General features: G+C 42.8%; 1 long non-coding RNA gene across 7 annotated transcripts; it reads right to left on the bottom strand.

Annotated features, from left to right (window-relative positions):
* Positions 1-245: 245 nt before the first annotated feature.
* On the bottom strand, positions 246-6,985 carry LOC109734112 (uncharacterized). Of its 7 annotated transcripts, XR_002225792.4 has the most exons (6): positions 6,591-6,981; positions 6,270-6,413; positions 5,127-5,286; positions 4,940-5,029; positions 4,626-4,838; positions 2,824-4,515 (listed from the first exon to the last, which is right to left on the bottom strand). It is a non-coding gene; the product is annotated as an uncharacterized lncRNA (long non-coding RNA). The 7 variants fall into 7 exon arrangements; XR_012201850.1 differs by adding an exon at positions 246-665 and having other exon boundaries at positions 4,351-4,515; positions 4,626-5,029; positions 5,127-6,413; positions 6,591-6,979; XR_012201849.1 differs by having other exon boundaries at positions 2,824-3,008; positions 4,351-4,515; positions 4,626-5,029; positions 5,127-6,413; positions 6,591-6,979.
* Between the last annotated feature and the right edge of the window lie 3,002 nt (positions 6,986-9,987).

Here is a 9,987-nt window from a genome sequence, read left to right as displayed (position 1 = left end):
GCTCCTCTACAATCTCGGCCCATATGCAAGGGCAAAGTCGCTGCTCACAATCTCGGCCCATGTGGGGCAAAACCCATGACAGATAGAAAAACGTAATTTGTCAAATCTACACCGATGGCAACATTAGTACCACCTCACGTATATGTTTTAAATTCAAACTGAAAGCGTAAAATTCACAGGAAGAAAGCGTATTGTGACGGTGAACCCGACAAAGTCAATCCGTGCTTTATTATTAGGGAGAGACTAGTACAAATGCCCGTGCGTTGCACCGGGCGAAAAATGAAATATAACCTACTCCCCGTGCCATTATGCAATAATTTTTTAATCCAATTTCACGGGGACATTATCTTCTAGTGCTTTGACACAAATCACCCTTGTACTTCTTCCTTTACCCACTGTCCATGTGTCTCCAATCAAAACACATTATCACAATCTACATGCAAAAAAAGGACATTATCACCATCAACGAAACAGGCCATTCGTAACCCTCCCACGTGCACACTTTGAATTCCAAACACGTAACCATGCCATCAGCACTCAGCATCAAGTTCTGACTACCATCGCTGACATGTATGCACCATACTCGGCACCCTTCCAATCGGCTCACTCCATTTGCCATTCCCTCCTCTCTTTTCTCTTCCTCATCAGATCATGTAATAGTGCAACTGTAAATTCCAGTAAACCACTCCATCAGCTCACTAAAGTTATCTAAGTCACTGAACACTGTTCTCTGCAAACCATTTTGTTTGAATATTACTCAAATCTACATTCTAAAATATGTCTACATACATCCGTGTTGGAAATATGCCCTAGAGGCAATAATAAATGGTTATTATTATATTTCTTTGTTCATGGTAATTGTCTATTGTTCATGCTATAATTGTGTTATCCGGAAATCGTAATGCATGTGTGAATACATAGACCACAACGTGTCCCTAGTAAGCCTCTAGTTGACTAGCTCGTTGATCAACAGATAGTCATGGTTTCCTGACTATGGACATTGGATGTCATTGATAACGGGATCACATCATTAGGAGAATGATGTGATGGACAAGACCCAATCCTAAGCATAGCTCAAAGATCGTGTAGTTCGTTTGCTAGAGCTTTTCCAATGTCAAGTATCTTCTCCTTAGACCATGAGATCGTGCAACTCCCGGATACCGTAGGAGTACTTTGGGTGTGCCAAACGTCACAACGTAACTAGTTGACTATAAAGGTACACTAAGGGTATCTCCGAAAGTGTCTGTTGGGTTGGCACGGATCGAGACTGGGATTTGTCACTCCGTATGACGGAGAGGTATCTCTGGGCCCACTCGGTAATGCATCATCATAATGAGCTCAATGTGACTAAGGAGTTAGTCACGGGATCATGCATTGCGGTACGAGTAAAGAGACTTGCCGGTAACGAGATTGAACAAGGTATTGGGATACCGACGATCGAATCTCGGGCAAGTAACATACCGATTGACAAAGGGAATTGTATACGGGATTGATTGAATCCTCGACATCGTGGTTCATCCGATGAGATCATCGTGGAACATGTGGGAGCCAACATGGGTATCCAGATCCCGCTGTTGGTTATTGACCGGAGAGGCGTCTCGGTCATGTCTGCATGTCTCCCGAACCCGTAGGGTCTACACACTTAAGGTTCAGTGACGCTAGGGTTGTAGAGATATGAGTATGCGGATACCCGAAAGTTGTTCGGAGTCCCGGATGAGATCCAGGACGTCACGAGGAGTTCCGGAATGGTCCGGAGGTGAAGAATTATATATAGGAAGTCAAGTTTCGGCCACCGGGAAAGTTTCGGGGGTCACCGGTATTGTACCGGGACCACCGGAAGGGAACCAGCCCTTAGTGGGCTGGGGCGCCCCCCATGGGCCTTCCCCCTGCGCCTAGGGTTGGAAACCCTAGGGTGGGGGGCGCCCCACTTGCCTTGGGGGGCAAGTCTCCCCCCTGGCCGCCGCCCCCCCATGCAGATGGGTCTTGGCCGGCGCCCCCCCTCCCAGGGGGCCTATATAAAGGGGGGGGAGGGAGGGCAACGGCACCACAGCCCCTGGCGCCTCCCTCTCCCCCTGCAACACCTCTCCCTCTCGCAGAAGCTTGGCGAAGCCCTGCCGAGATCCCGCTACTTCCACCACCACGCCGTCGTGCTGCTGGATCTCCATCAACCTCTCCTTCCCCCTTGCTGGATCAAGAAGGAGGAGACGTCGCTGCTCCGTACGTGTGTTGAACGCGGAAGTGCCGTCCGTTCGGCACTCGGTCATCGGTGATTTGGATCACGGCGAGTACGACTCCATCAACCCCGTTCATTGGAACGCTTCCGCTCGCGATCTACAAGGGTATGTAGATGCACTCCTTTCCCCTCGTTGCTAGTATACTCCATAGATGGATCTTGGTGATGCGTAGGAAATTTTAAAATTCTGCTACGATCCCAACAATCCGTATCTAGTCTATATTGAAATATCTAAAAATACTTATATTTAGGCGGAGGGAGTAGAAAATAAAAGGCATGAAAGTGTATACTAAGTAGTTCCATATTGGCTTCAGAGCACAAATTTGTATTCCTGTCAGGAATTTCAGGACTTAGCTTTTGAGTTTTATACAGACAGATTCTCTTGTTGCAGCAGCAGAATGGTCACTGCCATTGACACGCAAAGAGAAACCTTGAGAAGTGTAATTGTACTCAAGTGTGGAGCACACATCATTATTATTCTGAACTGGTTGAACCATTGTTTTAGACTATCTTTTTTTCTGGTTTTATGCCATGATGCTACTGTTTGTGTCGTTCCGTTATCTTTTGATAACCATATACACTCTAGGCCATACAAAAAAACACAGCATCATCAGTTTGGACTAAGATGAGCAATACAAATCTTTCATGAGATCGTGTGGTGCTCAAACAAATGTACAGACATCAGACAACAACATTGAGTACTCATACAGGCGTACACCATGTGTAACTATTAACAAATGGGAGTGTAGTGCTCCAATTCCTTAAGAAGCGAAGGCTGTAAGTTACAGAAAGTTGGCAGTGACTTAGTCCAAGCATCCAGAAATGAACTAAATCATTATTAGGTACATATAATGAGAAGAACAATAAAAATTGTACTCCCTCTGTAAACTAATATAAGAGTGTTTAGATAACTAAAATAGTAATCTAAACGCTCTTATATTAGTTTACGGAGGGAGTAACAGTTAAGTATTAGCATGAGGGTACAAAAATCCAAGAACTAACAGCTCTCTTGGGCCATTGCCAGATTATTATTTTGTTCTAGAGTATTTCCAGATTTGTCGGCACGACCTTGGGCCATTATCATATCCTGACCTTGTTGTGTTTAATGCCTACATTTAGGTTATCGTCTGAAATCTGTCACCAACAACAAGGCTACAAAAGGCTCTGCATTGGGGTATCATCAATTTTCACAAGAAAACCTAGAAAAAATAGAGTTTGTAAACAGAGCAGTCTGTCGATCAATGTTCGACAGTGATCAAGAATGCATAGTTAGGAGAGTTCCAAGAGGAAACAGAGTCCTGGAAATTTGCAAGGCTCTCTGTAGTTTGGGACAGCAAAAACAAAACATATGCCTCTCATATAATTTGTTTTGTTCAATTTAAAAATGTCTCTTCAATCATGGAAATAGATAAATTGCCATAGGCATACTCCCAAACTATGTGCCTCACAGAAGAGGCTCGATAAGAGTCAAAACATATGAACAACGATGACCGGAGCTTCTGCATGATTTTAATAGAAGGCACGAGAATAGAAAGTATAGCTCTGCATTTACCTTGCATGATGATGCCACACAATTAATACAAATTAACTGAATTAAAAACATCAAGGCAACATACTTCTTTCAGTGGTTGTAGCATACACATTGGGGTTGGTCTCTAACAGAGCACGTGAACTGAACTAACAAAGTTGAAATAAGATGAAGTCAATTAGCAAAACCATGTTTTATTAGGGTGATAATAAAGATACAAATTTGACCTCAACGATGATGTAAGCCCTCAAATGTTTTTATGGCAGTTTAGTATTATGTTTCCCTTCTGGGATAATGGCAGGTAAATATCTTGTCCCGGTATTATGCATACATCTAGTATGACTCTTAGCCATGCTTTTCTCATGAACAGATTGTTGCTAGATAATATCCAAGTCTAGACTCTAGATTTAGAAGATGAAACAGAGGTAGAAATAGTAGGAAATGCTTTTGACAGTTCACACCAACAGAGATTCATGTACACCATGGTTGCTTATAAACTGATTCATACCATAGTCCACCCAATTGCAGATATAGAAAAAAGATTGGAATTGTTGTAACTCGAGTGACAGTTCAACTGACATAGACATACCTTGCCTGGACACCGAGACTGTCGGGATAGATGAGAAGAGGGCAGTGACAAATATCAAGGGTGTGAACAATTGCTGCTTGCAAGGCACATGGATGGTGGGCGTCGAGATTGTAGGCCATGCTTGTGTTCAACTCACATCACAGTGTTGCACCTTCCTTGATCAACCTGTATGACACATGTGCAATGCAACACAAATTGATATGACATGAGATAGCGGCAAAAGAAAATCAATCGCTAGTTCAAAAATCCTAGAAGAATTCAAGCACAACACCTACATCTTTCTTGCCGATATTCATGGTCTTCTCCTGCAACACGCTGAGGTCGTTGACGCTCCACCGCATAAACTGTGGGATGACGAATAGCGACATCATCATGAAAAAAGATTCCAGGCAACAACATGGTCATGGTCGATCCATCGGGGGCGTTGCTGAGGACATGATATCACACCAACTGGTACTACACTTTTCGTGAAAAAGTTTGGTAGCACACTTTGTTGAGAATCATGTATCAACACAAATCTTATCAGTATAGGAGCCGAGGTGGAAGATCATATATGTATCTATGATTGTGTATATCTAACATTACATACAATGGAAGTGCATCCAATGAGGCATAGACGAAAAGATGGGTGTCGTGGCTGTCAAGAAAGACGGTGGGGGGCTGGAAGTTGCCGAGCTAACTGCAGAAAATTTGGATGGTATTAACTAGCAGACATCATCAAATGGTTGATTTACTGAAGAAAACAAGTTCACAAAAATCATATCAGTGGTGGCTACCTGTCTAGGCTCCGGGGTCCTCAACAGCAGGCAGCGTTGTGCGGCTGCACTCTGACAGGGCACTTGGCGTAGCACTGCTCATCGGACCAGGCAACATGCATGGTAGGCGAGCTCTTTCTCCAGTTCTGTAATAGACACCCTCATGGAACCTTTTTCTTCTCTGAAATAAATAGTGCATCAGTATTATACTCTCTCTGGACACATTGTAAAACTGAAACTATGGTCTATGCCGTCAGTCAAAAAATGTTGTAAATTGTGTCAACCGTGCGCATCAATCCAAGCAAACAAAGACCTCCCCTAAAAAGGCAAACAAAGACCTTAAGAGCAATGAAACTCTTCATTGTCTAAAATCAAAAGACTGAATCTGCTCTGCATCGTGATTTATTTTGAACTGTACTGAAGAATCATACAGAGGACTTGTCCTTGCAGCATGACTTTTAAAGTTGGAATCCTTGCAGCACAGCTAATTAATCCCAGACTACAGAGTGAACAGCAGTACAAATTGGTGAGACCTAATAACATCTAGAAATTTTATCTCTCCTGCAATGTCTATGGCGCTTTCATTCGCTATCAATTCCAGGAGTACACACTGCAGTGGTCAATAGGCTGTAACACGAGAGTCCTTTGCGTTGAAATGATCCTTGTATAGTTGAACCAAGCCACTGAATTCTCTGAAACACGTCATCCCAGCGTTCCCATGCATACTGCCGAAATTAAGAACAACTGGGAAATATAAAGTATTCAGAGCTGCAAATTTCTTTACCCAGCAAAAATCTAGATACTGTATATTTTATAACAGACATCCATGCTAGCGTTACAAAGTACAGCCACCATACAAACAAAATATGGACAGTGAACAGTATCATCTCCAAGCAAAATCTACAGTCAGCTACTTCACCATGTTTTTGTTTCAGCGGGTTATGTTTACTCATTACTTTCATATTGCCTAGAAACCAAAGTAAGAAATGTTCTCTTGGTAGAATAAAAAATTTCCAGATACCATACCTGAGTTGATAACAATATGTGACAAGTGAGATGCCTTGAGGCCAAAACAGAGTCATGACAAGTGAGATGCCTTGAGGCCAAAACAGAGTCAAGCAGAGCAAGTTTGCATCAACAAGAGAGAAACATAAGCAATCAGACCTAGGCCAATAATGGTAGACCGGGCGGCGGCGAGGGAGCGAATCGAGGCTCTCACGGTGGCCCAACAGTTTGATGCAGATTGGTAGCACCTGTGTGAACAGGACAAGCTTCTGGTGCTCCTGCAACAGCTCCGACATGTAGTGGCTGCGGCGGCACCGACGCCATCCAATCCGACGACACAGACGGGCACAGAAAAACAAAGGCAACCAATTCAGCGAGGCCGCCCACCCAGAAAAACACCCAGAAAAACGCACCAAAGAACCAATCTTTCATAACCAGAGAAGAAGGCGAGACCCAATCTCAGCCGCCGTCCGTCATTACCTGCCTATGGCCCTCCTGGGAGAGAAGCAGTCGTCCGCGCTGTGCAGGCCATCCATCGAGCGTCGCACCACGGGCCCCGCCAATCGGTCCCCAGCCCGCACGGCCGCGTGGGACTCCCGCACCGGCGGCAGCCCCAAGGGGCCTCCAAGTCGATGCTCGACTCGGCACGGGGGAGGGGCTGGCCCCGAGGTGCGGGGAGCCAGCGAATCCGTCGGCCAGGAGCTGGGCGGCGCCCTCCATCATTGCCGTCGTTTGGGGAGGGACGCGGTCCCGATCGAGGCGGTGTGGGGCGGGCGGCGCGGGGCAGGAGGTGGCGGCGGGAAGGAGGTGTAGATGGGATCGAGGGGCAGGGTCGTGCTCGTGCGAGGCGCTGGTGGCTTTTTTTTCTTCTTTTCTTTCCTCGGTACCTGTTCGGGTCTGACTTATGAGGCTGAGGCCCAAGTGGCAATGCTTCAGCCATGTGAGACGATCTCAGGGCAAGGCCCAGGTAGTAGTGCGGGACAGATCATGTAGTACGTACGAAAATTTTGCGACGTGGTTCCCCGAATTAGTACCACCTCGCATATATATGTTTTAAATTCAAAGTGAAAACGTAAATTCACAGAAAGAAAGCGTATTATGACGGTGAATCCGACAAAGTCGATCCGTGCTTTATTATTTAATAATTATTATTAGGGAGACTAGCAAAAAAGCCCGTGCGTTGCAACGGGTAACAAAAATTATATTTCGCCACTTATCACAATTGCTCCGTCCCCTCATTGTCATCAACCTATTCATCCTTTTGCAAGTTTTATTATGTACACGAGGTTGTGGTTTTCATCATCATACTGAGCAAATGCCAGTTAGAAAGGAGAGGTGGAGGTCAAGGGCTACTTTGAGGGCCATCTTAATGACTGGAGCCTCGATCTGTTTTACTCTGAGTGCCTTACTCGAATGAATGCGACGTAAAAAAATAGTCCATTAAAAGAATTTTTCAGGTATGCATGTATATATATTTAAAATTTATACACATTTTTTCTCAGGAAATTTTCATATATAACATGTTATATTTTGAGTTAGTGTCTGATAGTTAAATATTTTGAAGAGTATTTTAATCTGTCAGAACGCAATGCCTTCGACGTGGTTGATCCCATGATGATGATCTCGATTACTCCGCGCGCAGCTGACATTGAACCACGCCATCACAAGTCAATGTCTAATACTTTTAAAACTAATCTCCTCAAGTTGGACGTGACAGTCGCCCTTCCCGCTCTACGGCTTACACCTAGTCCATACGTCGTCCCTCATACACCCATTCACTTTTAAATTGTACATGTTGTTTTTCAAAATGCATCAACCTTCCATTTAAAACACATAAAGACTTTTTAAATCACATGGACCTTTCTAAAGAGCATAAATATTTTTTAAATTACGGATATTTGTATGTATGTGAACACTTTTTAGAATTACATGAACATTTTTTGAGAAAGGGTGAACATTTTTCAATTTATATGAACATTATTTTAATACTTGAAAACTTTTCTTAAAACCACACTAACAATTTTAAATGCATGAACGATTTTAAAAAATTATATAACATTTTCAATAGGCATATAAACACATTTTAAATGTGTCACTCATATTAATTGGATTTCGAGTGTGATCAGATTACACGCACGTGCCCAAGTTTATTCTCAAAGATTTAGTCATCTTTTCGCTGAACACGTCTCACCAAGAGTAGCAGGTTGATTTGGCTCATAATTCTGGTCGAGCCGTTTCATCGGGACACATGCAGCGTCGCATTTTGATTGGACATGCATGCGCATGCCCGGCAGGCACCCCATGCTTCTTTCCGAGGCTGAGTTAATTTCCTCGTTTCTCTTAAGCGAACCCTCTTTTTATTTATTGATGCCATGGCTTGTTGATTGTGGCAACTCACGTCTATATAAATAGGTGTGATTTGATGTCAAAAAGCAATGTGGGACTATGACTTAGAATACTGGCCTTTTTTTTTGCACAAAGAAAAATAGCTCAGTTGGTGGCATCCTTAAAAGTTGTTACATCAGCACATCAGGAGGACCAGTTGGCCCATAACACACTGGCGAGGCCCAGCTTGGCGACAGACGTACGAAAATTATCCGGGCTGCTCCTACTATAGTAGCGACCGATCGACGACGTACGTACGAGAAGCGCTAGCTAGCTGTTGATGTATACGAAACCTATTTTTATTTTACGCTAACCACTACCCCACAGGACCAGCTGGCCCATATAACTTTATTTAAAAAATAGGCCCATATTACGTGGATTTAGGCCCAGCTGGGCAACGCAGCAGGGATGATGATTCAAACACCAGAGCTAGTTGGGGACGTAGTAAGATTAATACCACCTTGTCAGATAGAAAAAGATAGATGAGACGGACGGACAAAAAAACTGAAAGCGTAAATTCACGGGAATAAGCGTATTGTGACGGTGAACCCGACAAAGTCAATCCGTGCTTTATTATTAGGGAAATATATATATATATATATATATATATATATATATATATATATATATATATATATATATATATATATATATATAGCAAACATGACCGTGCGTTGCAACGGGAGAAAAACAATATCATACGGATTTTGTGCAATAAGCATAGCTTAATATCTCCTCGCAATATAGATGCATGTCCTTTATTTCAGCATAGTGCTCTTCCACATGTGTGCTATGCAAGAGGATAAATAAAATCACATGCGCCTAACACAATAAGCATGCCTCAAGATCTATACACAGGTCTATATTATCTATTTTAGCATAGGGCCCCACTTGTGCTGCCGCTTGGCTGGGCATATTTTACACAATGTTTAGTTACTCTATTTAAGCTTACATTTCTATTGTAATGATAAATTAGTTTTTGTATGTTTCAAGTCAGAATATAGAAATTGCTTAAGCAACAAATAGCAACTCAATCAAACATGCCATCCCGCATAGAAACTATGCGTTGAAAAAAAATCAAATTTGAAACGTACAAAGAGTTGAAAACTTATAAATGTTGTGCAGAACAATTTGTTGGACCTTCTTGTAGTTCATTTGGATCAAGTTCTCATGAGTCGCGATGCCTTGCTAACTCGCATATTTTCACCGTGCCTACCTTCTAAATAAAATAGCACTTGAATTAGACGAAATAGATCAATGAAAACATGTATAGAAGTTCCTTCCTTTGTTACAAAGAATAGATTGATGATGCGTACATTAGAATGCTATACTTTAATTGGAATGGTAGCAGATACCATAGAACTAAAATTAAAGATATCCAAAATTAAATCGGTTAATGTGGAGTCCAAGTGTTAGCATGTAACTTGGAATAATACTAATGCTAAAAATTGGGTCGATATAATGGAGACAAAATTTGGTCAACGTTAAAGAT

The sequence above is a fragment of the Aegilops tauschii genome, chromosome 1 (assembly GCF_002575655.3).
Source record: "Aegilops tauschii subsp. strangulata cultivar AL8/78 chromosome 1, Aet v6.0, whole genome shotgun sequence".
Classification (NCBI taxonomy): Eukaryota; Viridiplantae; Streptophyta; class Magnoliopsida; order Poales; family Poaceae; genus Aegilops; species Aegilops tauschii.
The sequence above is the reverse complement of the archived record's forward strand: the minus strand, read 5'-3'. Positions and strand labels throughout refer to the sequence as shown.